The following is a 25,356-nucleotide window of genomic DNA, read 5'->3' as shown; positions in this document are numbered from 1 at the left end:
CCTGCTTTCAGGGGTTTTTGTGTGTGTGTGTGTGTATGTATATACCCAGGAATAGAATGGCTGAATCATATAGGTAATTCTGTGTTTAATTTTTGAGGAATAAAACTTAGTTTTATCTTTTGGGTAAAATGAAATACTGCTGACTGATTTCCATCACAGAAATTACTTCATCAGGTCTGAGTGTGAGAAAAGTCCCCCTTTGCTGGTACCAGGGGCAGGACGACCAGATAGGCTATGGAAATGCCAGGTTTAGAAACCACGATGGGATATAGGGACAAGAGAGAATTCAAGCGCCTGTAGGGAAGAGGTTGACAAGACTTGATGAGTCATTGTGTGTGGAATGTGAAGGAGAATGAGCCAATTAGGGTGATACCTGGGCTTTACGTTTAGCTGAATGGTAACAGTGGAAAAAACAGGCTTAGAGAAAAAGGCATCAAGTTAAATTTTGGATGTGTGCACTGAGGTGCCAGAGGGACAGCCCAATAGAACAGCCCAGAAGGCAACAAGATATACAGATACAGGCTAATGGCTCAGATTTGGAAGTCATCTGTATACAGATGACAGTGAAAGTCATCAGAAACGATGGCAACATTAGGAAGTGTGAAAATGCCCAGGAAATGCACTGGGAGGACATCAAGATAAACAGGTGGGCAGCCTCCATTACAGGATGGGCAGAGTGTACGTGGTACTGTGATTTATAATAAATATATACTTAGATTTTCTGCTTATGGTTCTTGGCTCACAGCTGCCAAAACCCTTGGAATTTCCTAAGTGGTAAGTGCAATGGGAACATCTTTTGTTATAATATTTGGTTCCTTGTCCTCAGCTACTAAAATCGCTTCAGAGCCGTACATGAGCGTGTTGTTATTCATGACAAGCCTCTTTCAATCCCAACTGAGTTTATGTTAATAGGTGGCTTTTGGAAAGCCCTAACGATGAGGATGCTGAACAGAGGGTTGAACTTTCAGTCTCATTCCCTGACCTCCTGGGAGAGGAGAGGGGCTGGAGACTGACTTCAGTCACCAATGGCAAATGACTTAATCCATTGTACCTATGGAATGAAGTCTCCATGAAAACTTACACAGGCCAGGTTCAAAGAGCTTCCAGACTGGTGAACCAGAGCACTTCCATGTGCCACCATGCCAGGCCCTAAACTCCACGGGGACACGAGCTCCTTTGTTTGGGATCTCCCCCACATATTGCTTCATTTGGATGTTGATTTGTATCCTTTAATATCCTTTGTAATAAACCAGTAGTCCAGTGAGTAAACTGGTTTCCTGAGTTCTGTGGGTTGCTCGAGCAAATTAATCAAACCCAAGGAGCAGCCAGTGGGAACTTCTGATTTATAGACAGACCTCAGAAATATTGCAGGTTCTATTCTAGACCACCACAAATTGAGCAAATATCACACACACAAAAAGCAAGTCTCACAAATGGTTTTGTTTCCTCAGTGCATAGTAAAGCTATGTGTCTGCTATACTGTACTCTATTAAGTCCGCAATAACATTATATCAAAAAACCCAATGTAGTTAGCTTAATTAAAAACAGTTTATTGCTAAAAAATGCTAACCATCATCTGAGCCTTAAGCCTCACAAACCAGCCTCTGCTGGCTTTAAACTTGTCTTCTGCAGCTTCCTCACCTCTCTCAGCCTTCATAGAACTGAAGAGAGTTAGGACCCTGCTCTGATTAGGCTTTGGCTTAAGAGAATGTTGTGGTTAGTTTGATCTTCTGTCCAAACCGCTAAAACTTCCTCTCTTAGCAATCAGCCTGTTTCACTGTCTTATCACACGTGTGTTAACTAGAGTAGTGCTTTTCATTTCCTCCAAGAACATTTCTTTTGCATGTACCACTTGGCTGTTTGCCACAGAGCCCTAGCTTTTGGCCCGTCTCAGATTTCGACATGCTTTCCTCACTGTTTCCATCATTTCTAGCGTTTTAAAAAAATTCTCACCCAAGGATATGTTTAATGATTTTAGAGAGAAAGGAAAGGTGCAGGGAGAGAGAAACATGGATGTGAGAGAGAAAAATAGATTGGTTGCCTCTCATTGCACCCAGACTGGGGACTGAACCTGCAGCCTAGGCATGTGCCCTGACCAGGAATTGAACACACAACCTTTTGGTTTATGGGGCAATGCTGCAACCAACTGAGCCACACTGGCCAGGGCATTTCCAACTTTTGATTTAAAGTGAGAGGCATGTAACTCTTTCTTTCACTTGAGCATTTAGAAGCCATTTTAGGGTTATTAACTGGCCTAATTTAAATATTGTTGTGTCTCAGGGAATAGAGAGGGCCCAGGAGAGGGAGAGAAATGGCAGAAGGGCCATTGGTACAGCAGTCAGAACACACTATATTGATCAATCAAGTTTGCCGTCACATGACCGCGGTTCACGGTATCCATGACACAGCTATAATAAAAATAAGGAACAGAAGTTTGAAGTATTGTAAGAATTACCAGCATGTGACACAGAGTCACAATGTGACCAAATGCTTTTGGAATGGTGCCAATAGGCTTGCTCAGCACAGGGTGGCCACAAACTCTCAATTTGTAAAAAAAATGCAGTGTCTGCAGAACACAATAAACAAAGCACAACAAACGAGGTATGATTATAGAGCCAGCCATTCAGAAGCACAGGCAACACCCTGGACCTGCGGCTGGCAACTGAGCTGCAGGGCAGTGTTGTGAAACTGAGCGCCTCTGGAATCCGATGCTTTCAGGGTAGTCAGTGTCAGAACTGAGCGGCAGTATCGGGCACCCAGCTGATGTCGGAGAATTGCTGGGTGGTGCTGGGCAAAAGCTCATGCACTGGCATCGAGTGCAGAACCATAGTGTGCCTTTTATCAGTATACAGAATCGGTCTTTAAAAATAGGGGCTTCTGTTTGGAAAAAAACTCTATTTTTTACATCATGATGACTATGCTTCTTTCCTTCCTGTGTGAAATTCCTGCTGTTGGTCTCCCCTTGGGTTTTTAAACTGTCTGTGTTACATTAAACACATCTCTTTAAAAAGGTATGTCTCTTATAAAGAGAATGAAATTGGATTGAAAAAAATCTAATTGGGAATTTTTGGCCTTCCACTGGTGGAACCTAATTACATTTTCATATATTGTTATAAACATGTTGGGCTGTACTTCTGTTATTTCATCTCCTGCTTTCTAGTCTTCAGCCTTCCTTATTTAAAAACAAAACAAAACAAAATAAAACTCACTGTTGTCCTAGTTTTGATTATACTGATGGATATCTTTCCATTTATCAAATGCATTACTTAAGCCATATTTTCTTATATTATCAAGTTCAAGAAATGAAATTGCATTTTCTCACCTTTTTTTCCATGACAAGAAAATGTCTGTACCTTCCTCCCCTGCCTCTTCCCAGACACACTGCAGTCTCAGAGCTTCATCTGAGATTCTTTATGACATATTTTCTACCATTGGCACCTTTTTCTAGGATGGTACTTGGATCCTGCATTTAATTCTGCAACAAAACGTATAACAGCTACTGCTACTTCATTATTCTTAATTGACTTCAATGCTTACTTCCATGCTTCTACGACCATCCTAACTCAGTTCCTGAATTTCATCCAAAAATCTGCTGAAGAACTTTTCACAATAGTTTACTAACGATGCATATGTGAACATTACATCATCTGAGTTCTCATAATCGGACAATCGTTTCCTCCCCTCTCCCAGGACAGGCGCTTGGCTGGCCGCGCACGCAGCTCTCCAAGAGCACGAATGTCCTCTGGCCGCGCCTTCTGCTATTCAATGTGGGAGGGGCAGAGAGGTTGGATGGTGGCCTCAGTTTTTACTTTGAAGATCATTTCTTTTTTCTTCTTGGACACTAGGAAGCATATTTCTTTTTCCATGGTATTAAAAAGATGTTTTCCGTGCTATGTTAATCAATATGTTTTTGCATTAATCTTGATAGAGGTTTTGTGTGTGTGTGTGTGTGTGTGTGAGGGGCTTTTCATATTTACACGCGTATCATTTTCTGCCTCATGACGTTCCCTGGAAACCATTTTGATTATTGTCTTTCTGCTGTTCTGTCTAATAGGTTCCTTTCTTTGCAACACAGATCAGTCCTAATTAGATTTCTATTCCTGGTATTCATATTTTTCATCTTTTCTCTAACAATTTTCATCTCTTTGTCTTGTATTTCCTATCACTAATTTTCTTGTATTGTTAATTCTGTTCCTAGTGTCTCTAGTAAAGATGTCAGTTCTACAGTTTCATACTGGTTCCTTCCACACACTTATTATTTTAGCCTGTTCCCTTTGTGCCCTAGACGGCTATGGTTGTTGCTTTACAAAAACCCAACTCTCTTGCATTGCTTTTAAATATTAAAACATTGAAGAACATCCAACAGGCATTTTCTGCAGTTCTCACCTGATTCACTCTTCAGAGCTAATCCCCTCCCTGCATCTTTCTGCCTTGGGCTAGGCTAGGGGGTCATTAATCTGCCTTTCACATTGCTGCTGTTAGGGTTCATGCATATGTGAATGAGAAGGGGCAACCCAAATACAGGGCTTGCAGAGGAGAGAGTGGCTGGGACACTCTCTGCCTCTGGTGCACAGCTCCTTGGCGTATTTGTGGAGCATCCAGAGCTGTGCACACCATGAGCTGGGTCTCGGCTCCTCGGGTGCTGCCTTGTGGATACAGATGATCCCTTGCCGGGAAGCACCATTCTTGGAAGGTGGGAAGGTTGCTGTTTACCCTGTTCCTCTAGCACAGTGGTTCTGGAGTATGTTCCCTGGACCAGCAGCACCTGGAAACTGGTCAGAAATGCAATTTCTCCAACCTCACCCCAGACCTACTGACTCAGAGACTCCGGGGTGAGTCCCGGCCACCTGTATGACACGAACTCCCCAGTGGATTCCTCTGTCCACTCCGGTTTGCAAAAGCACATGAAGTTCTAGTACAGAAAAGAGACCCCTCTCCCAGTGCATGCTGCCCCCATGTGACCGTCCCCCATGGTGACAAAACTGTCCCAAGCCTTTCTGCTGGGATCTCTCCTCATCTTAGGCTAGGAATTAAAGTCTCCAAGTCGGTGCAGAAACAGGAGTTGATGGGACACAGGACAGGCAGCACTGGGATGCTGACAGGCAAGGACGATCACCCTCTCAGGATGCCCTGTTTTTCTCTTCTGGGCAGTCACTGTGTCCAGGAACTGGGTGCAAACAGGGGAGGTGAGCCAGAGGATTACTGCCTTCGCAGGGCCCTCTGCCTTGGTCTGGCTCCTAGGGAGGAGCAGGTAATACTGACTGCAAGCATCTTCTCTCAGTCCACCTCCCTCCTCCAGGTCAGGGGCCTTTCTAGGGCTTGCCAGAAACCTAATCGCTCTTCCCACTGGGAGTTCATTTTGTCTGTTTATCAGCCTCTGCCAGCAGATGACGAGCCCTCTGAGGACACACACTGCCTCCAACAGGGTCTGTCACTGAGCTGCCCCTGCCCCCTACCCCCAGTCTGTGAGAGGACAGGAAAGGCCCTGTGCAAGGGGACTCACCACATTCATATCCTCTACCATTTCAAGGTAGAAGAACAGAGTAATTGAATGTGCTTCCCTGCTGTGAGAGGAACCTCAGGGTGCCTGAGTCTCCAGTCCGGAATGGAATTTTTGATAAGATGAAATGCGGCCGCATCAAGGGTGAGCTCCCGCTCCGCCGGGCACTGGCTGCGTGAGGCCTTCGCCTCCAGGCTCAAAGCAGCCTCACGCAGAGACCTGCACGGCTGGGGTCACATCTTCCATGCCCAGGTTTTAGGTGAGTCCAAACTCAATTCAACTTTCTCAGAAAGTGTGGAATTAATTTGTTGGCACAGGGCTTTCTCTGGAGGGAGGGATGGGCTGAATAAGCTCTGGAATCCTGCCCACCTCTGTTCTCTGTCCATCTACACAAGGCACCACCCACCGAGAGCAGACTGGCGGGTCAGAGCCTCTCTTCCGGGGGTGGAACCGGTTACAGTTTCCGTGGCCATCTGGGCGGTATGGGCCGGACCCCACCCCCAGGGCTGGGTGCCCTCACCCATTTCTCTGGGTGTGGCATAGAATGCACATTTTCTAAGTGTGTCCCAAGCACTAGTGTGGCAAGGTCACACAGAGCAGGAGGTCTACAGAATTTCCTGCCTGTGCCTCCCCCACACCATGGGCCACACAGCCTCCTGTCTCTAACAAGCAGCCTCCCCAAAGGGACTGTCCTGTCACCAACTTGCCAATGGTACCAGAATGTGAAGTACCCACAACATCAGTGTGACCAGAGACTCCCGGGGTCCTTCCCAGCTCCTAGCCTTTCCCCACAGGAGGAATTAGTGAGAAGAGAACGCAAGGCGTTGTGAGACCCTCCTGCCCCAGCAAAGAGGCAGACGCACTGAGGCCTTGGGCGGGGTGAACAGGAAGGGGGAAAGACTGGGAGTTGGTGACAGCGCTGAGAACAACAGGGGTGCGAGCTGTGGTGACTCTACCTTGACTCCCGTATGTGTCTCCCACATGGTGTGGGGACACGAGGACACAGAGAGAATGAAGGTACTATGTGCTCTAGAGCTGCAAGGAGTTAGTTCAAGTTAGCACAGGGACTGGGTCATAAACGTGGCTCAGCCTCTGCGAACTCCCCCTAGAATGCAGTGATGCTGCGGAAAAAATTGGAAACACACAATCACACCAGAATTGAGATTGAGGACCTATTCACTGCCACTGTCTGGGAGAAAATTTCCACTCACTGCAAAACGTACAAAGCAGACAGACATCAGAGCAGACGTGTGGCTCAGAATTTGTGGCTGACGTTGAAAAGCTTTGTCTCCCAGAAAAGACTCACCATTCAGAAGGAAAGCAAGTAGCACTTTGTCCCGTTCCACCTAACACCCGGGACAGGTGCCCGTCCCTCTCTCTGCTCCCAAAGTAGCTCAGACCTCCTGGCCAGCTGCTCCTTCTGCTCCTCTTCCAAGGCTGTTGACAACAGAGCAGGGTGGAGGGGATGCGGCGATGGCCACTTTCTCCCACTGCCCACTCTGTGTCTGTGGCTGCTATGATGCTCCTGACGTACACCCTGACACCACGTGGCCACAGTCCAGGGTCACTTTGACTCTAAGTGGTCACAGAACTCAGGCTCCACAGAAGACTTGTTTTACTACAGTGTGGGAAGGGAGGGTGCTTCTCCATCTAAGAACGCCTTTCTAGAAGAAGGCCCGTAAACACAGAGACCTTCCTGGAGCTGGGCCCATCGATGGGTCCTCTGCCTGCAGATCAGAGAAGGGACATCCACCAGGGTTACATTGTTTGGGTGTCAAATGCCTAGTTTCTAGCTAGACTGTCTGGTAGCAGGTGGAGGTGGCCAACTATGCCAACTGCGAGCCAACTGCGGCCTCATTCAAGCCTCACAGGGGTTACTGCAATGAGGAGGTAGAGTCTACATTATGCCCATTTCAGAGATGAAGACGTTGGGGTTCAGAGGCTGAATGATGTAGCTGAAGACAAGCAACAGGGAGTGAGATGCGTGATGTGGTACAAACGGTCAGTGCACCCACCTTCCTCTCCATCTGTGCAGGGGCCGTTCACTCTGCTGCTTTAGTCTGAACTTGGATGCAAGGTGTGCGCCTCACCCTCCCTGATGCTGCTGTAAGCACATCACGTCCACACTGTCCGGGGACAGGGAGAGAGCCACAGGCCAACCCCAGACTCTGACTTCGGCTGGAATATTTATTTCTCTGTATGCTTTTCTTGCACTTGACAAATACAAAATGAGAACCTACTAAGTATGAGGTGCTGTTCTGGGAACTGGGACTACAGCAGAGAATGAGAGAGAAAATTCTCTGTCCTCCTGGACTTACAATACAGCTGTGGGAGACAAAGTGCACAGGAAACGAGTGAGGCAGAATGAGAGATGATGAGATATGTGTGGAGCAAATGGAGTTCAAAGGAGGCTGGAGCGTTCTTGGGGTGGGGGCGGAGTTGCAGTTTTCAATGAGAGTGTCAGGGAAGGTCTCACTGAGAAAGTGCCATTTGGGCAGGGACATAAATAGGAGGTGAGGGCGGGTGATGTGGATATTCGAGGGGAGGGCATTCCAGGCACAAGGAATGGGAAGCGCCAAGGTCACGAGGTGGGGCCCTACTCGCCAATCTGGCGGAGGACAGGAAGTGACACCTCAGCTGGGCGGGAGCAGAGGGCACACGGTTCTACAAGGATGATCTCTCACTAAGAATCAGGACAGTGTTTCTCTTTTTTTTCTTTTTAAATATTTATTTTTAGAGAGAGGAGAGGGAGGGAGAAAGAGGGAAAGAAACATCGATCTATAATTGCCTCTTGCACATGCCCAACCCAGGACCAGGCCTGCGACCCAGGCATGTGCCTTGACAGGAATCGAACATGCAACCTTTTGCTTCACAGAACGAAGCTCTACTCACTGAGCCAGCTGGCCAGGCAGGGCAGTGTTTCTCCTTTTAAAATGGAGATGCTCAGTGCACCGCATGCACTGCCTAGAAGAAAACTGACGGTATAGTTTCTGAGTGCAGGTCTTTAAAGGACAGACCCATTAGAGGCTCTCTGCTCCTGATTGCAGCAGCTCTCATGATTGGCATCTCCACTGAAATAAGAATTCACCTGTGCTCAGCCCTCCACCAACTTGCTCTGTCCCACTGGCGGGTGGACCTGCGAGAGCTCCAGAGAACCGTCATTTTTGCCCTCATGTAAGTGGGCATTGCAAGCTGAACGATGGCCCCAAAGAAGTCCGATCCGAATCCCGGGAATTTATAAAGCTGTTCTCTTTAGAGTAAAGGGACTTTGCAGATATGATTAAATTAAGGACCTTGAGATGGGGGAGATTATCCTGGATTCCCTGGGTGGGCCCTAAATGTAAGCCTGTGTCCTAAAAAGAAGAGGCAAAGTGGTGCAGGGAGCAGGGACTGGAGCAATGCACCTACGGGTGGAGGAAGAGACTTCTGCAATGGAATAGACAGTTTTCAGACGCTGGGAAAGGCAATGAGATGGATTCTCCCCTTGGAGCCCAGAAAGAGCACTGCCTTGCTGCCTAGATTTCAGCCACTGAAGCTGGTTCAGACTCTAATCTCCAGGACTCTAGGAGAATACAATTGTATTGTTTTAAGCCACAAAATTTGTGGTGATTTTTTATAGCTGCAATAACAATCTATTGCAGGTCTATGTCTGGCTTTTGTTTATTACATAAAGGCATTTTTGCCAAGAGCTCACTGAAGTCAGGAAGACCTCATCTTTGAGAGTTTGGGCACAAGGGATGCTGCGGTTTCTCCGGCGAGGGTAAATTGTGAACATTCTCCTAACGGGCCAGTTCTCATGAGACACAGGCAGAGGGTCCCAACAGGGAACCCACTCTGTTCTACCCCTGGGAGATGTCTGCAGACTCTGTGGTGTTGGAGGATGTGGAAGTGGGAAAATAGGAAACAAGCAGCAAGGCACAGGAAAAATATTCATGTCTTCACAGCAACTATTGAGAATAAAAAAATCCATAAAAGTCCCCTTTGCACATTTCAAAGGATGTGCTGATGGCCCCAAGTGGCTCGTGCTGATAATGTGAAAGGGCTTGTTAAGGCAAGTATGTATGATAGGTCTGACGCCGGGAGCATATCAACGGAGGAGGCAGGGAGGGTGTGTGCGTGTGTGTGTGCTATGTCTCAGTTCTTAATGGGCATGAATTGAGGAAAGGTCTATGACCTTGGTTTCTGTTTGGATACCATCACATGGTAGCTGTGTGACCCAGTGAAAGTTATTAAACTTTCATAGGGGTTTCTGTGTTCCACAGTTCTCCCCTATGAAAAACCAAGATAATGTTGTTCACATCATTGGGTTGCTCTGTGGATAAAGCTCTTTGTAGTCGAAAATACAGTTCTCTGGACTTCATGCATTTTGCTTCCGAGACCCTTTGTTTTGTTGTGGCCAGTGCAACATAGCTCATTCTGTTGCTTATTGCAGAGTTATGTACGGGCTCCTTGATTCCAAGCCTGGAGTTCTCTCACCACGCTTCAGTCAGCAACTGCAGCGGTTCCAGAAAATGAGATTCATCAGCTGAGTTGTCTGCATCCTCATGCAAATAAATGCAGAAAGGGGCTCAGAGAATTTGAGCACGTGGTAGACGGAAATGTCCTATGTGCAGGGAGTCATCATCTAAGACAGGTTCTGCCACTAACTAGCTGAGTGTCCCTAGGCAGGTCACTTAACAGCTCCTAATTTGTTTCCTCATCCCATTAATAGATACTAGTAATAACAAAAATAGTAAGAATATTTATGTTGAGATAATAATACTAATAGAAAGAATACTTGCCTTATTGATCTCGTAGAGATTTTATATCAAATAAAATAAGAAATGTTCAATCTTTTTTATGAAAATGCATGCCATGGTAATACTAATATAAGATGTAATTTTGATAGGCCTATTAATGACATTTTGTCATGGCATTTGGGCTTGTGGTAACCATCTCTGCTGCAGCCTGAAGATTGAAGTTGGCCGACACATAATTTTGTCTTAGAACAGTGAGGTTTAAGGTCCTCATGGCTAAAACACACCTGTTCTTTTCTCATTTAAAGAATGTCAGTTAAGCTTTCAGGATTCTCTTGACAGCTCCCACCTGGCATCTCACAAAGCACTAGGAGGAGATGTCACCGTGTGACTTGTCTCACTCTGGAGTGTTCCTTTTACCAGACCCGTGACCTTCGATGAGTAATCCTTAGTGACTTTTCAGACAGAGAGGAAAGTCACTTCTGAAGGGGCGGCAGAGGAGGGAAAAGAGCAAAACAGCAGAACCTGGAACTTCAGATAAGAAATGGATATGTACTTGGGCGGAAGAAATGAATGAAGTTCAGATTCACCTGGATGCTGCCTGCAAGGACTGTGACTTTTGTGATATGGGTACTTGTCCTGAAACAAGTACCTGTTCAGGAGAATTGGGATAATTACTGACAGGAGGTTGATAGGGAACATGCTGTTAAAGAGAGCAATTGAACCTATGGCCAGAAGCCAAGGTGACCTGCTGGAATCCTTCACTGACATTCTAGTGTTTTCATCGTAGAGTCCAAGTTCTTTTTTTCCCCCTGTATTTTTATTGTTCACACCATGGTGGATGTCCCCCTCTCTCACTTTGCACCCCTCCCCCCAGCCCCTGCGCCCCCTTGCCTCTGGCATCACCGCACTGTTGTCTGTAGCCACGGTTATACATAGTTGTCCTTTGGCTAATCCCTCTGGCCCTGCCACCTGTCCTGTTCACCCCACCCCCGACATCCGACTCCTCCATGTGTGGCCATCCTGACCTCCTCAGAGGTCACTGCACGCATCAGGTTCTCTTTCACTGCTGGGCTTTTGCCTGTCCCTCTGTCTCCGACACCACTCCCTGAACCATGTCCCTCTCCAAATTCTTCCTTCAGGTCTCAACTTCTCAGATGTTCTCGTGGGAAGCCTCTGGAGTCCCCGAGATAGAACGTGCTTCCCTTCACCTGTGACCCATGTATTCCACACCTGACTTTATCACAGTTCCACAGCAGTGTATAAAAATTGCCTGCTGACAATTATGCTTTTTCCATTAGACCATCAGATCCTGGAAGATAGAGCTATGTCCTGTTGGCAGTTTCAGCTTCACAGCACCTAGCAAAAGTTAGCCCCAGATCAATATTTACTGAATCAAAGAATGAGTGAATGTTGTCTTGAGAAACAGGCAAAACGACAAATGCACTGAAGGAAACCACCAGGCACAAGGACAGACACAAGCAAACGGAAACACTCAACAAAATGGGCCATGGTTACATATGAATGTAAAAGCAAGAAGAAGAATTGAATAAAACCTAATGACAATTATGAGACTTAAAGAATGGAGAATATAGGATGTAAATGTATAAAAAAAGAAAAGATGACCCAATAGGAGATAAAAAATCAGAAAACCAAAATTAAATGGGTCTGGGCTAAATGCAGAGAAGAAAAGAAATGAGTGTGTAAAAGTGATGGAAAATAACGGTGACATTAGGACAGTGTGTCCCTTCCATGCCATGGGAATATTAGCATGGATGTTAAAAATTAACAAAAGTAAGACACTTGGTTCTGGAAAGTGAAATTAAGGTAGTTATTTTTTTTTAGAAGCCCAACTTCATTAGAATATCGCTGACCCAATTTTGGTTCCTGGAGGAAAGCCCACCCAGTTCAGAGACTGTCCTCTTTCTCCAGGAAACAAGCCGGGAGCCCAGGGTGAGGCCCGTGGCCCTCTGGTCATGAACCAGATCGCAGATGCGACCGTGTTGAGCCATAGGCCCTTTGTTTTAGTAACTGGAACCCGAATATGGTGTGTGGGAATGTGGTCAAGCACTTTGTTTTAGTAAATAGATCACAGACATGGCACTTGGTGAAGCCCCTGGCCTTCCGTTTTAGTGACAGGTCACAGACATGTGGCTAAGCTGTACAGCCTTCTGTTTGGTAACCAGATCACTAGTATAGCACTTGGGTAAGTCACGCTTGCTTTTGCTGCCTCACCAAATCACGAGGAAGGCAGGTGGTCAGGAATTACAACTCTGTTTTAGTAACCAGATCACAAAACTTGGCACAGGAGTCGGTGGTAGAAATTTCCACTTTAGGAACCAGACAACAATCTCAGACTGCGGTTCAGCCGTAGCCTCTCCCTTTTAATAAGCAGATCACACACACAGCAGGTGGCACTGCCTCTCTCATCACAAATCGAGCACACTGCTAAGCTGTGCAGTGCTGATTTTTTAAATTTCAATTACACATCCCAACCTTATCTTTTAAAATTTTATTTGTTGCCTGTACATTTTTATTAGCTAAGGAAAAACAAACATTTTATAAAAACAATATAAGCAAGGCCATAAAATAGCTAGCTCCATATAAGCACTTAAAAAGGCAGGTTGCAATCAGGTCAAGGAGGTTAGGGAGTCAAGGTGAAGGATTCTGCGCACCAAATCCGCCAGATTTGGCAGCATAAGGGCATCAGAGCAGCAATGGGGCAGACCAAGGACGTTCCATTTGAAGCTTTTTTGTCATTGTGGATTGGCACATTGGATAAGACCCAGGCATTAGAATTTGAATTATTGTAAAGCAAATATTTATTCCCCCCACTTTTATTGTGACTGGAGTACGTTCCTACCCCACTGGTGTTGGACTTGGCCATGTGACTTGCTTAGGGGCAATGAAATGTTAATGGTGTGCCTTAGGCAGAAGTAGTTAGGCATGCCTTCCTGTACGAAAGACATCTCACTGAGGAAAACTTCCCCTGAGTTTCTGTGGCTTGGGCTCTGAACAAACACATGTGGGGTAGACCCAACTCCAACCTGCACCAGTGGCAGAGCCACCCAGCGGAGCCTCGGTGTAGATCAGTTGAGCCTCACTCAGCTGGCTTCCAAATCCGCAAGTGTCTCTCGTTATAGGTCACTGCGTTTGGAGTGACCCGCTGTGCAGCATCACTGTGCAACACTGATTGATTGATATGCTTGGAGTTTCCAAGGGCAAGAGTAACCACAGGATGGGAGCAGGAAGCAGCATGAAGAAAAAGGCCACACAGCTAGACGTAGCTCTGGAGTGGAGGTCAGGCCCAAAGGAAGACAAAAGAAGAGCTGACCCCAGACCCACTGGCTTTTCCTTCGTGGAGAAGCAGCCCCCCAGAGGTGAAGTTTCCCCAATGGACCTGCCCATGTCCCTGGCTCAAGGAATGGTGCCAGCTCACTAAGGCTTGTACTAGTTCATGGAAAATTCTATTTCATTACTTATCTTTCTTCATGCAAAACACGGATATACTGGAGGAAATGAACATTCAAACAAAGTTTTCAATCTGTGAAAAAGGTTCAAGACATAAAAACTGCAGGATGACTGAGCACTTGGGGACTGAAGAAAACATAATTCTGAAAAATACTTCTAGGAAATAAAAGTAAACTTTACATAGCAATTGCTTTGTGTTCCCTATCTTCTCATATGCACACATGTCTGTTGATTGGGAAGAAAACTAGCTAATATATAAGAAGTAATGTTTTTAAAAATTGAATCATGTCACAGTATGAGTGACAACAGAAGCAGGAGAGGATACAGTTGATTGACAGGTGGCACTCAGTGATTCAGGTGGCGGAGTGGATATCATTAGCTTTGCCACACAGCAGGAGGAATTCTGGGATGAAAGACATAGGAGAAGAGATGATAAATGTGAAGAGCACAGTACAGAGATATGTGGAAAATCACTATTTCTGAAGAAGAGCCAAGCAGCGGTAGAAGAGAAGCAATCATAAAAATACATATATATTTTTATGTACATGTACAAACTTCCTGAAAATTCATTTCTCCAGATCTTTAGGGCTTATTAGCCACATAATTTGAAAGATGTCAACACTTGGACATATGTTGATGATGAGCTTGAAATACAAGACAGAGGAAAATAAAGGAAAAATTCTCCAAACATCTTGGTATAAAGAGTAGGTTAACTCCAGGGTAAGAGAACCAGGCGTTCTTGGACTTGCCCTGTGTAACTCCAGACTCCAGTGGAGAGATATCACTGAGCTTTTCGGGAAAAGACTTTAACTGGAGAATTTGACACCTGGCAGGGTTATGATTCATTTACAAAGGCAACAGAACATAAACCAGCTATGCAAGAGCTCAGAAAGCATAAAGCCCATCACCCTTTCTAAATATGTTATTTAAAATGCACACCAGCCCACTGAGAGATGAGTCAAAACAAGGAGATCAAGAACGGAGAACACATGGCATTAAAGAACTGATTCTGAGAGCTGAAACCCTGTTAATCTAGAACTGAAGAGAAATGCCATAAACATGACCATAGAACAGAATGCGGCCAATGTGGCTCCTTAAATGGGAAGACGTGGTATGAAAAACCAATAGTTTAACCATAATGAGTTGGATCGATATCTGTAAGACAAAAATCAAAAAGTAGAAACTGGAAGAATGAGAAGAAGGAAAATGTACTAAATGATTTAATTGAAATGGTGGCAAAGTTTTTATTTAATTGCTCTGGTTATTAGATGAACGTTAAATGATAGTTGTGGTGACAGACATATTTATCACTTTTCTGATCTTAATGGAAATGCCTTCAGAGGCTGTATGTAGTTATATTGTCTTTTCCAAATTTTGTTCTGTAGAAAATAGTTTCATGAAGTGAAGTGCTCTTCAAGAAAGCCAAAAAGAAAGAAAGAGAGAGAGAGAGAGAGAGAGAGAGAGAGAGAAAGAAAGAAAGAAAGAAAGAAAGAAAGAAAGAAAAAACTTGCATGGTAAATAAGAATGAGAAATATGATTTTCCCTGCTAATGTAATAGCAGGGAAGATGAAAAAATGTAATAGCAAAAGTTTGTCTGTGCGTTCTTGTATTTAAAGAGATCCATTTAACATTTTTAGACAAGTGTTTGCTAATAATTAAACAGGGAAACCTTTCTTAGGTCATATTGTAACAAACATTGAGGCTGTCCTAAACCATGCCAGGTGGCCATGTGACCCACTTCTGACCAGAGAGACATACTATGGTGACTGCTGAGGGTGCCTGCAAAGCCTCTGTGTTCCTGAGAGAGAGAGAGAGACAGCAGCAGAAAGAGATGGCCCCTCGTGAAGCTCTGGATACTGTCATGTCTAGAGATATGGTATCTGGAACAGCTACAATCTACTCGTTCCCAGCAGAAAAATAACACTGTTCTGCTTTTAACAGTGTGTCTATGCTCCGCAATGCCTGAGGCTTCATTTGGAAAACCTTGAAAGCTGGGGGTGACTTGACAACTGGGGTTGAATTATCTGAAGGCTCGATCACTCACAAGTCTGGCTAGGAGGGTTGAGACTAGGATCGCCGGGGACAGAGCCTGCCTGTGGCCTCTTTACGCAGCTGCATCTGCACAGCGTGGTGGCCTCAGGGTTGCTGGATTTCTCAGCCGACAGCCCAGGGCCCCAGGTATGAGTGTTTCGGTGCACCAGGCAGACACTGCACCGCTTTTTCTGACCTAGCCCCAGAGGGTGTGCAGCACCACTCTGGCTGTGTTCAATTGATTAAAACGAGTCCCAAGCCCACCCAGACTCAACAGGTGGCAGGTGGATTCTCCTGTGTATGGGAAGATTGGCAAGGTCGTAGCACAGAACTTAACAATGCTGTGGCAATATTTGGAAAATATAATTGGCACAGGTGTGAACACTAAGAAGGAGGAAGAGGGGCAAAGCTACTGACTCAACCACTCCTGAAGCTCATGCACCTCTGTGCTTCTGTTATCTGAGATAGTTCCTTACCCCTTAAGCCCCTTTTAATTGGTGTTTTTGCTACTTGCAGCAACGACATTCTAACAGACACAAACAGCCATTAATTAGCATCCTGCAGAGCCAAGCGTGCAAGGGAAAATTGTCCAGACAGTACTTGCAGACTGTTAAAGAGTGTAGGCATTCCAGTAAGGCAGACCCGTGACTTGACCCCCGGGTTCTCTTGGGCATTTACTGAACCTCTCAGGGCTGAGCCTCAGTGTCCTCATCGGTAAAATGGGAATAATCATAGTAATAGATTTGTTGTGAGGATGAAATGCTTATTATTGTGCCTGGCACAGAGAAAACAATAAATGGATAGCCTTTACTAGCACAGTTTGACCATTATATATGACAGCATCCTTAATATATCAATATTAAGAATATATCCTTTTTATATTTTACTGGGGGTATGTGTGTGTGTGCTTTATGAATTTATTGAAGCATCTATCACAAAATAATTATTGAAGGATCATCAATATTTTAGTATCAAAATTTTTCAAAAAAGTGAAATCCATCTAAACCAAGTTACAACAAATGGGCTAATTTGGAAAGATAAAGGGGCAGGAATGAGGTTACATAGAATCCTAGGTGGACAAGTGAAAGGTAAGACCAGCTGTGGGAAGATGGCTGCTTGCCCCCCTTCTACCCTTGGGACTCCAGGACCCTCAATTTTTCTACTTCTCTGCCTACATGGCAGGAAGGGGCCCTGCCCAACTGTTCGGTTCAGGGCAGCAAAGGCTGAATGGGCTAGCCAAGGGACAATTCAACAAGACGAACACATCCTGGTCAAAGGTCCCAGGCCGTGGCTGTGGCAGGAGGGAGAGATGCGTGGCTCATCCCTCACTTACAGAGACTGTGGGTAGGTTGGCTGGATCAAGTCACATGTCTGTTCAGCAGGGCAGGATTCACTGAGTGTGACATTTGGAAAATCACAGCTTGAGCATGGGAACTTGGATGAGTCAAGAAAGAAATGCCAGGCCGCCTCACTGGGGCTGCTTGTGCGCCCTCCCACCCACCCGCCTCCAAGGGAGTACACAAGTGGGGCTCTGCACTGTCCTGTGAGCCAACTCCGATTCAGGCTGTCCCCTCCAAATTTCTCCTCTGATGCTGACAGCTGCCATTTTGTGTGGGTTCCCAGAGACTCACTCAGAATCCATCCCCAGGGGACTCAACACTGGTCTCAGAAAATCCAGAGATGAGTCAGAACCCTCAGTATTTTGTCCTTGTGGCTCAGCCGATTTCTTCCCCGGATGCTGACAGCATGCTTGGTGGCAAAAGAGCAAGACACCCAAGTTTACAGTCAATTTTAAAGTAAGGAAACCTCATTGCAGCCTGGACTCCAGCCAGAGAAATGCACCGGCACATTAGCTTCTCTGCTTCCATTTGCAGAGTTTGCCATGCCTGCAAGCCGAGCTTATAGAGCCCTTTTGTAGCACCCTAATACACTGAACAAGGGAGAACATAAGTAATGGGGCCTCTTGGAGCCTTCTGGGCCTGGGACCCCACAATTATAAGTACTTTGTAAGTAATTATCCCCCGAAGCCCACAGGTCCTTCCCCATAACCCCAGCATTGCCAACTCTGATGTTATACCTCCTTGGAATTACATTTTGATTTTAACATAACTGCATTAGAATGTAATACAGGACTGCACTTTATCCTAACTGTAATCTATTTCCATTTTATCTGCTTTGCAGTGCTTCTTAGAACATCAGCAAAGGACAATCCTACATGCCCAAAATGACAGGGTGCTGAAAGGTTGTTTTTCAATTTGTTCTTTTCTAGGCATTGATAAATAAAGATAGAGATGTGGAGATGGGCACTGGATACCCTCGAACTAAGACACATGGGTGAAAATCACGATTCATAGTAATTAGATCCACCACCATGTTGGGAACAGCTCTGCCTGGTTTCAGGAGTTGTAGCTGCCCCCCCCCCCATGGATAAGTCTGAACGAGCGACCTCTGGAATGTGAGCCACTTAGGAGACAAAGCTTGTCTCTGGTATCAAACGCTGCTTCTGTTTCATCCCCCAGCCCCCAGTGCATGGTCCGATAGTCAGAGATGGGTAAGACCCCTGGGGGGGGGCAACCTGAGCCAGACATGATCACTTGGGAGGCCATCATGGAAGGACTCAAGGGGGCTGCAACAAAGAGGGAGTGACGGGCCCTCGCCCCCCAGCTATGTGACATAGCCTAAGTCCCCATGTTCTCTAGGAGAAGTGCTTCCTGGCTCTAATCCACTTAAGCCTGAAAACCTTGGATAGGGGAGGTGGTGCAGCCTCTTGCTGGCTAGAGCAGGATCCAGGGTGAACAGGCACAAGAAAGAATTTCTAAAAGTCCTATGAAGCCTGCTTTGCTAAGAATGCTTTCATTCATATGATAAGGGTCCAAACAGGAAATGAGTATGTCTCCCAAAGTTTCTGCAGCCCCCTTTCCTGACAGACTAAGCCCTCAGATTTCTTTGAAATGTTATCTAGTGTTTGACCCTTACCACCTGTATTCCTGTGTATTACAACCCACTAAAAGCCGTTGAGGAAGTGGCTCTTGGCCCTTCTCCTCTGAGAGATTGACCACCTCTCCTCCCCAAGCAGATTATGTCTTGGCAGTATTACTTTCATCTGTGGAGGATTGGAGGACCTTGTGGGCAAAGTTGCCCCCACACCATGACTTCCACATCTTATTGTTATTCTCCTTTACCCTTGATTGACAAGGAAACAGTCACCTTCTCCACTTTAAATATGATTCTTTTCTATGGTTCCTGAAGATCTCATACAAGCTTGGGTAGCTCATAGATGCACTGGCCCACAATCCTGACTCACAAACACAGAAAGAGGCAGTAATTCACACCAATGCACCAGTCATCAGTAAGAGTGAATAGATTTAGTCCTTTCTCCATTTCAAATGAATTTTAGAAATGTAGATTGCTTCATTTTTGTTTTTCACAGTTTGAACTGTACTGGGCTCCCCAAGTCCTAGAATTTTGGTCCAAGCCAATAAGGATGCTGCAGTAGTCCACTGCTCCCAGAGCTTTTCTGGTGAGCTACAGAGAAGCTCACTAGAGAGAAGCTCACTCTCCTAGAGTGCTGAGACGCTGGAAGTGATGGCAACCTAGTCTTGGGCGTCCAGGAATTTGCAGCACAAACTGCTTGTTGCCTAACCCCTTTGTCCTACTTTCCCTCTGTCCTACATCATTGGGGTGGCTGGGTTCCCAGACAGACACGTATAAAAGTAGTGGGTAGATTTTGGGGGAAGCCCTTGAACAGCAGTCCTTACTCAGTTATTGGACATCCATTTCCCTCTCTCCTTCCTCCTCCTGTCTGCCTAACCCTGATGGCTGGAGCTGCAGCAGCCATCTGGGGACAATGCAGGAAAGAGCAATTGAATTGCAGAGACCTCAGGCCTGACCATATTGAACTGTTGAACCAACAGCAAAAGCTGGCCCCTTTGATCATCTCCTTAGTGAGAAAAATAGATCCTTCTGTGTTTATGTCATTGTAGTCAGTCTTCTTTATACGCATTCAGATGCAATTTCCATCTCATACACAATCTGTCTTCCTTCCGTAAGAGAATAAAAAATAGAGATGGATGAGTCCATTCCTGGTTGCTATTTACTTGAGCAGGATTGGGTGGGATTTCTGGTATTACAGCCCTAATCTGGGAGTAAAACACAACCCTCTCAATCCCTACCTCCGACTTTTGTGTTTTGTTTTGTTTGTCAATGCGTGGTAATGACAGGTTCAGCTCCAGAAAACTTGAGGAGACAGGAAGGAAAATCTCAAGCTGATTGTGATGAAGTTCTGCTGGGTAGACCAAGAACTACCTCTCTGTTGGGGGTCACTAGGGAATCTGGCATCTCTAAATCCAAAGAATTGTTATTAACTGGCTCCCATAAAGATTCAGAGAGAATTGGGGGGGGTTGACAATCAATGTTAACTAAAGTCTAATGACAGGTCTGGTCACGGGGAGACTCAAACCCTGTCACCCACCTATGTAAAGCCCACTTCTCTAGTGACCAGGCTTTCCTGAACACTTTTCCAGCTCTTATTTGATGCAGTTGTAAGATATACATGAGATAAACTTCCGGCTCCAACACCTGCTATGGGGTGAGCGCTCACTCCAGTTAACAGTCCAGTTTTGTAGCTAGAAACACTATGGTATCATTAAGTGGTTAAGAGTGCAAACTCTTGAGCCAGAACTCCTAGATTAAAACCTTAGCTCTACCCTGTCTCACCTTGTGACTTAGGGCAAGCTACTTCAGCTCCCCTTCCCCGGTGCTCCTAGAGTAGAATGGAGATGATAACAACCGTGCTGTAAGACTGGTGTGAGGATTAGGTACACACTGCCTGGCACCTATGTAATAAGTAGTTCAGTTAGTCCTCACTTAACTTTGCTGGTAGGTTCTGTGACTTTAAGCAAAACCCATTTCATCATAGGTTAATGGATATAAATAAAAGTTAAGTTCCTATAGCATGTCAGTGTTAAAATGAAAACATTATTTGAGACCTACTGAATACATTTATTATTGTTATTTATAAAAGAGAGCTAAGTTCCTTATGGTGGAGCTAAGCTCTGTTTCCCTCATTTGTAAAATGAGGCCAAGAGGCAGCTAATTGATTACTCTCCTGGGCTGCTAGGATGTGAGGTATGTTAAATGCCTGGCACAGTGCCTTACACCAGCAGGCCTCGGTAAATGTTAATTCTGTCCCCCCGTCTCTCCTTCTTCTCGCGCACCAACTGAAGGCTGCACACCAGATGGCCTGAGCAGTCTGACGTGGCGTGCTTGATGTTCTGGTTTGGTATTTAAGAGAGAGGAAGTGGGTAAGGGCAGCAGGCGAAATGCTACTACAATGCAGATTCCTCAGAAACTGATCTCAGCCGTTACATGTTCAATGGGCCGCACTGGGCATGCTGGCATTGGTAGGGATGGTCCCTGAAGTTGGGAGACTTATGTCACATTTGCACAAGGAGCACAGTGTGATTATTTTTTTCATTGAATGACAGGCTACAAAAAGAGGACTGATTTTCCTGGGGTGGAAAAGCTGTCTTTCTGAGGCCTCACACTTGGAATGGATTCTTTTTATGATGGGATCTAATTCCTTTTCTCTCAGATGTCACTGTGGTCGTGACAGCTGAGATTTGTTCTGCCCATGGAAATGGTGTCAAGCAAGGCCCTGTTTCTTCAGATTCAGCCTTACCTGCTCCCCAGTGACTCAGAAATGTGTTCCTGCAAGACACAGCTCAGCTCAGGTTTTAAGTGCGTGCCCCACTCACCCTGGCAAAAGGTGGTTTATGGGCAGCCTGCTTCTGGAGTGTAAATTTGATATCAAGCAGGAGTATAGATCCATAAGCAGATAAATAACAAATGGGAAAAATAATTTAGTCATTTAAATTGAAACAAATTCCCAAAATATCCTTTTTTTTAAGCACTTTGATGAATCAGACTCCAGAGTTCTTAGGGAATATATCAAAATAGCTAATTAAAGTTTTTAAGATGATGGAAAGGGATGAGTATCACACGGGCTGGAGGGACAGGGGAACTACGGCACTTGCTGGAAGGGTAGGGAGAGAAGAGGAAGAAAGCCTGGGTAAACTAAGAAACAATTGTGAAACAGACTCAGCACCCCTAAATATATCCAAAGCAGGGAAGAAATATCATTCTGCAGTAAATTTTTCCTTAACCTAAGGATCCATGACTTATTGGGATTATTACACATTGTAAACAGGAGGCAACATACTCCCCCCTCTGGGCTCTGTAATGTGTCTTATTAGTTCACCTTCACATAACTCCTGTCTCCAGTCTGAAACAAGCTAAGTCTGGAAATCAGTGTCGATTCAGCCTTTTATACTTAACATCTATATTGACACAATCCATTGCTCTTTCCAGTTTGGCATGCACTGCACTTGCCAGGAAAAAGGGACTGAGGAGGAGGCCTCAGCAGGGTTTCCTTCATACTTGTGTTTTTGTTTAGGTGAGGTGAAGCTCTGTGTGTTTAAATAACCCACCTCATCTCCCCTTTTAGAGGCTGGTATCCAATGTAAACAAGCTCTTGATATCTTTGCATTGGCCATGCCCATGTCCTGGTCCTTCTTTAACCTTGCCTTCTGCTGACTGACCTTATGGAGCTCCTGACTTCCTGCTTGATGATCGTCTGATTCTAGCTGTTTCCCCCAACCCTGACTCCTCATGAATGGGTTCCTCAGCATCACTGGAGCACTTGTTAGAAATGGACATCCTCAGGCCCCACCCAGGGACTCTGGGGTGGGGCCCAATACCCAGAATCCAGGTGACACATTACTACTGGTGCTGCCCTGGAATTTCCTTCTGGGTTAAGACTGCCATTCTCCTCCCATTGTTTCCTGCATGCCACCGGCTGCTGACCACGCCGCCTAGCAACACCACACATGAGGAAGGCTGGAGCTGCAGCACTGCCTGGGGCACTTGGCACGTATGTACAAATAATGACTCATGAGGTGAGATACACCTCTCATGTCGTATATATTTATGTCAAAGGTAGGGAAATTGAAACCTCCTAAAATAGTATAATTTTTGCAATGCTGATTCCCTTATTTTACAAAGTTTAGATGACCCTTGGGAGATGTCATGCTGAGGTTATGACCAGAACAAGGCCCCGTCCATGGTTATCAAAGTAACAACACTAACCCTTATGAGGAGGAAAAGGCTTTCAGTTGTCTCCTGAGCAGGAAAGCCACCACCCTCTGCTTTCCAGCTGTGTGGAAAGTTGCATTAGTAAGGCTTCTCTAGAGAAGCGGAACCAATAGGACATCATGGAGGGTAAGAGACCCAAGACCTGCAGGGTGATTCAGCAAACTGGAGATCCAGGGGGTCCAGTGGACCTAGTCTAGGTCTGAAAGCCTGACACCCAGGAGAACTGGCAGTGTAGTTCCAGTCCAAAGGCACATAACACAGGTTCCAGACCCAGGATGAGCCAATGCTTCAGCTCATGTTCAAAGGAAGAGAAAAAACACAATATCCCACTTAGAAGAAAGTCAGAAGGAAGGAATCCCCTCTTAGCATTTTTGTTCTATCAGGCCTTCAGCTGACTGAGCGAGGCCCACCCACATTAGGGAGAGCAATCTGCTTTACTCAGTCTATTGATTCAAATGTTAATCTCATCCAAAACACCCTTGTAGACACATGCAGAATAATGTTAGACCAAATATATGGACACCTTGTGGCCCAGTCAAGTTGCCACATAAACTGAAGCATCACAGGAGTGAAGTTAGTTTCAAGGATAACTAAGAATAGGAGAGGGCGTGGTGAGAAAAGTTCTATTTTGGTAGATCGACTTCTGAAAGTGATATGGCAATGTCCATTAAAGCTTAACATGTACATGGCCTACAACTTAGCAATTCCACTTCCTATATCTCCCCTACAGAAACCTCATGTGTGTGCACATGGAGGCCAGAACAGGCACATTCCCTGAAACATTTTTTTTTGTAAAAGGAGAAAACTCTGCAACCCAGTGTCCAGCAACAGGAAAATGACCAAGTAAAATATATTCTAACCTTAACATGGAATCTATACCATAGTTTAAAAGATGTGATTTTTCAATATATGACAAATTAGTGAGCAAAATAAAAAGGAAAAGGCTAAATCAATGTTATAATATTTATGAAAAACAATCATCAAATAGTATTTTCATCTGGGATTGTGCACAGAAAGAATTCTGCAAGTCTTTGTACTTAAGTGATACTAGAGAGTGGCTAGTTCCAGAGAGTCCCAGAGTTGCAGGCAGGTAGTGATAGTGAGGTGAATGCACACATACAGCATGACAAATTCTTAAAAGCATGGGTTAAAGGAACAGAATAAAATATATTTTGTCAATTTCATCTAATGTTGTATTCTTGTACTTATGTAGTGCCTGGCACATAATGAGTGTTTAATAGATATTTGATAAATGAGTGAGAAAAAACACAATACCATAATGTTCATTAAAAGTACATACACTCAAAACAAAACAAAAAAATCTTTGTCCCAATAGATAGACATTAGAATGGGATGACATTGGTACAGGAATGGGGAATAAAGAGAATAGGAAATAATTAAATAGGAGGGGCCTTTGTGTGTATCTAGGATGATGGGTGCCATATACCAGGGAATATAATTAAATCAACTCTGCCCCTGATGCACAAAGATGAACAAATAAACAACAGTGTCTCTGAACTGGCAGAGAAGTAAGGATACTTTAGAGGGCAAACTCTAGGTACAAGCAGGAACCCAGAGATAAAGGAAGACCTTGAGCTGGCTTTCTTCCTGAGAGGTTCTGCACAAGCCTCATGACTGTGAGCAATGGCTTTGACAACCTTGTAGAACACCAGGGACAGAGAAAAAAAACTTGTAGACCACAGAAGATGAGGGTTTATAAGAGGTTCTTTATATAAATGTGGAATCCTAAGGGGCAGACATAGTGGTTGTAGAGTCATCCATGTTGATGGTTGATTTGTATATATTTATAGAGAGAGAGAAGGAGAGGACTTACATCTCTTCTAAGCTATATATATTGAAAAAAATTATTTTCCTAATTCGTTATTTGACTTTTCATATCCTTAGTGATTCTTGTTAAAGAGCAAAATTTTAAATTTTGGTGAAATTCAATGTATCAATTTTTTCATGGTTAGTGATTTTTTTTTCTGTCCAGAAAACCTTTGCCTGTCTCCATGCTGTAAAGAAACTCTCCTAGGATCACAATCCCTGACATCAAACTGTATTACAAGGCCACTGTAATCAAAACAGCCTGGTACTGGCATAAGAACAGGCACATAGACCAATGGAACAGAACAGAGAGCCCACAAATAAACCCAAGTCTCTATGGTCAACTAATATTTGACAAAGGGGGAAGAAGCATAAAATGGAGTAAAAATAGCCTCTTCAACAAATGGTGTTGGGAGATCCAGACAGAAACATATAAAAAAAGGAAACTCGATCACCAACTTACATCATACACAAAAATAAATTCAAGGGGGATAAAAGATTTAAATATAAGTTGTGACACCATAAAAGTTCTAGAGGAGAACATAGGCAGGAAAGTCTGAGATATTCTACGCAGCAATATTTTCACTGATATCCTCCCTAGAGCAAGGGATAGAAAGGTAAGAATAAACAAATGGGACC

The 25,356-nt window shown here is 44.8% G+C and overlaps 1 protein-coding gene across 2 annotated transcripts in view; it reads right to left on the bottom strand.

Annotated features, from left to right (window-relative positions):
• The window catches only part of CALN1 (calneuron 1), a 432,918-nt gene that overhangs the window by 19,428 nt on the left and 388,134 nt on the right, over positions 1–25,356 (bottom strand). The gene's annotated exons all lie outside the window — the stretch shown is intronic.

Source organism: Artibeus jamaicensis, unplaced genomic scaffold, assembly GCF_021234435.1.
Source record: "Artibeus jamaicensis isolate MK-2021 breed Jamaican fruit bat unplaced genomic scaffold, CSHL_Jam_final contig_3182, whole genome shotgun sequence".
NCBI lineage: Eukaryota > Metazoa > Chordata > Mammalia > Chiroptera > Phyllostomidae > Artibeus > Artibeus jamaicensis.
The sequence above is the reverse complement of the archived record's forward strand: the minus strand, read 5'-3'. Positions and strand labels throughout refer to the sequence as shown.